At 39.9% G+C, this 3507-nt stretch overlaps 1 non-coding gene across 1 annotated transcript; it reads right to left on the minus strand.

The window, feature by feature from the left end:
• Positions 1-3132: 3132 nt before the first annotated feature.
• On the minus strand, positions 3133-3251 carry LOC117162141 (5S ribosomal RNA). The gene has a single exon (XR_004465157.1). It is a non-coding gene; the product is annotated as a 5S ribosomal RNA (ribosomal RNA).
• Positions 3252-3507: the final 256 nt, after the last annotated feature.

Raw genomic sequence — 3507 nt, forward strand, 5'->3', positions numbered from 1 at the left:
TCGGTGCCCTCTCAACGGGGGGAGGATGTTGCGTCGCATGGAGCAGCGGAACCCCAGCCAACGCTACCTGGCGGCCAGCGGCCCACCTACCTGCTTCCAGACCCCCAATAAACTCAATGACCGGCCATAAAACGTCACCTTCTAGCTAAATTGTTTCCAGATGTGTGTCGAGCAATCTAGTTGTCTAGAAGCATTTCGGTTTATGTCCGGATTAGCAAAATCCTTGAGTTTGTTATGCTATTAAAAAAGGCTCGGAAAAGGCAGGTAGTCACCGAACGAGAAAACCCAACACATAAACATAGGATAGAAACGACTGGTTTTCCCCAGCAATAAAATCACCCCGGACACTGGTGAGAAATTCCTCATGTCCTGCTTCTTTAGCGGGGTCACGACCAATCGGCATCAAGCTTTCCTTCGGGGAAAACTAAGAGGGAGTCAGTCAGCAGTCGGTCAGTGAGTCAGTCAGGCAGCCAGTCAGTCAGTCAGCAACCTCGGGAAGTCTCAGTTCGCAGCAACGATTCGCGCTTACGCTCTCGCCCTCTCATCCCCTGATCTTACGTTCTAACCGAGTCCAACCGTATCCCGGTTGCTGTTAATTCACCACTCAGTGTATACACAGTGTCTTAATAAAACACAACTGAAAACCCGTTACAGCAGTGTGCACTTCAATTAACCACCTCTATTAGCCTAAACGCAATAGGGGATCGATCATCTCGCGGCGTCGATTGAACAATCGTAACAGGAATTTACGACTCCTGTTGATGCGCTTCTACACGATCGTGTCTCCCCGCGAGTGAAAGAACACTAACTTTTTGTTAAAACGTAGAATATTCACCAAGCGTAAAGACACTATGTAACTCGCTACTGAGACATCACGAGAGAGAATGACTTTCCGTCAGGGTGATGCTGCAGAGGAAAACTGTGATGGGGTGTGTCTAAGGACACGAGGTCATCGGATTCGTCGAGAAAAGCCCTTGTTCGGAAAGTGAGGGAAATTGACGTTGCTGTCAATTGGTCAATTTCCATGTTGGTATCGAGAAAAGGATGCTAGCCGCCCTTGAGGGAAAGTTGCTAGTGGGAAGCGTCGTTCGTGAAAAAAATACATTTCCCCTATCTTCACGTAGTTGGGACAAAACTGTTTGTCTGTTTGAAGGACTTTAGTAAACTAAATCTTAAAATTTATAACGGGTTCTCAAGCTTGCTGAACATGTACTGTGGAGATGCATCGACATCTGGTAATCATTTTAGCCGGAGAATAGGGTCTGCGTGTGGCGAGCCACGGGACAGAAACCGTTGGAATGTTTTCTGTCGAGTGCCGCTACAATTATTTCTTTTAAGGAGAGCTATAGAATTTCTCTATACCTCTGTTAGAGAAAGCGTTCATCCCTTGACCGCGGCTACATTCGGCGACTGATTGTCGCCTCGAGCCCAAATTCATTATCACAAATCTCGAACAAATACAATCGGATTGAATAACGACAATTGCTTAATTGCGGCTATAGTAGAATCTAGATTAATGTGTTAAGGGGTTTTCCCAAATTCCAAAGGGAAGGCTTCGGTGTCCTTTTATCTCCGACATATACATATAAATGTGATATAAATTATATCGTGTTTGGCCTCATTTTAATCAGAAAAATCTCACAAAAAAGTCAGTAAAAATTTAATTAAAAAAAATTAAACATAAGGTTTAACCATTGACTGATGGATAATTAGTATTCTTTCATGGACGATTGAATTCGGATCATTTTACACTACTCAACCGTCGAACTTAGTGGCGTGTTAAAGGGAACGCTAGGGCCCTGTAGGTTGATTTCCCCCCAGTAACGGGAATGACGACCGATTAATTGCGATCAATCATACAAAAAATATAACGAATTGATTATAAAAATAGTATGCTAATAAATAATTGATATTGTTTTACGAAAAGAATAACTGTTAGCATTTTATGCAAGCGTTGGATGAAAAAGGCCGACATTGTTTGACCGATATGTATCTTATTAAGCCGACTCTCACACCTTTTCCTGTTTCGCTTGCGCTGTCTTCTCTAAGTAATTCACTACTGTACAAAACTCTACTGTAATTCATCGCAAAGGAGACACGATTTTCGAACAACTATGAAGACAATACGTGTATGTGACTTTACGTATAAATGTTCGTGAAGATGAACGATGTGCATACGTCCACCTAAATGTATGAAATTTTACTCAGGTGGCTACACCTTTTAGGCCAAACGGTGTTCCATTGAATTCATAGTGAAAACGGGTTGTAGAAAAAACAGCTGGACGTCTCTGTTTCGAAGAAAAGTTGTGCCATTGTAGATTTTGGACTCGTGCTTGAAAGATTATCTCATCAGGTTATTTATATCACATAACTTGTGCTGTTTGGTTGGTTGGTTGGTTGGTTGGTAGACAAGTAATATGAACTTTATGCGCATAATTAATTTATGGTGTTACTGGTTTATTTAATCAACTATGTTATATCCGTTGTTTTCTATGATATCCGTTGCGTTATCATAGAAAGAGACTGGATTTGATTAGGAAAAGAAAACCAAGCTGTTTATGTTTCTTCCATCCAAAATCTTTTACAACGACCAGAACGTACAGCAATTAGTATGGTTTCACCTTCTTTGTCTTTTTAACGTGAAAGTAAATATTCACTTAAACCACGAATGACATAATGGATTAGACGTATGTAATGAATATTCGGTATCGAGTTTGCTATATGTTAACAAATTTATTACATCGTCATCCGTGGAATAAAAATTGGAATAAATATAAATAGCCGTTTTGTGCAAACGGCGGCCATAGAGTGTGGAAAGTAAAAACTACTGCAGGAATCAGTGTAATAGATGCATAGATAATTGGTGCGTTAAATCTATTGTGCAGTTCATGAATTATAGCGCACAGTACTAGTGTATAATGTACATGAAATTACACTTACGTGCTAGACAACAATTTATAAGTAGTACGTGATTCAGCAATAGTCTATTGACTTTCAAACAAGCGTACTTGAATGTATAACGAATAACCACGACATTGACATACGCTGTAATGCTAAAAGTATATTTTTAACACGATGTACATGACCATAAATTATTAAGAAAAGTAGGAAGAATTGGAAAAAATTTAAAAAAGCCAACACCACACGGAGTTCCCAAGCGGTCACCCATCTAAGTACTATCCGTGCCCTACGTTGCTTAACTTTCGTGATCGGACGAGAACGAGTGCACTCAACGTGGTATGAGAGTTGGCTGAAGTGAGTAATTTTGTTACTTGCTCTTAATATTCAGGAAAAAAGAAGTGGTCAGTTGACTGTAGACCTCCGAGCAGGACGGACCTCTCAGTACGCGCGTCAAAGTAGACAAACATTCATTAAAGTAGAAGGAATAAGTGACAAAAAGTGAAAAATATTGCATTGACATCATCTCTATAAATACAAATAAGAATAAAAATAAAATAAAATAAAATAAGACAAAATAAAATTGTATAAAAAGATAGAAGTTACCGA

Source organism: Bombus vancouverensis, unplaced genomic scaffold (genome assembly GCF_051014615.1).
Source record: "Bombus vancouverensis nearcticus unplaced genomic scaffold, iyBomVanc1_principal scaffold0036, whole genome shotgun sequence".
Taxonomy (NCBI): Eukaryota; Metazoa; Arthropoda; class Insecta; order Hymenoptera; family Apidae; genus Bombus; species Bombus vancouverensis.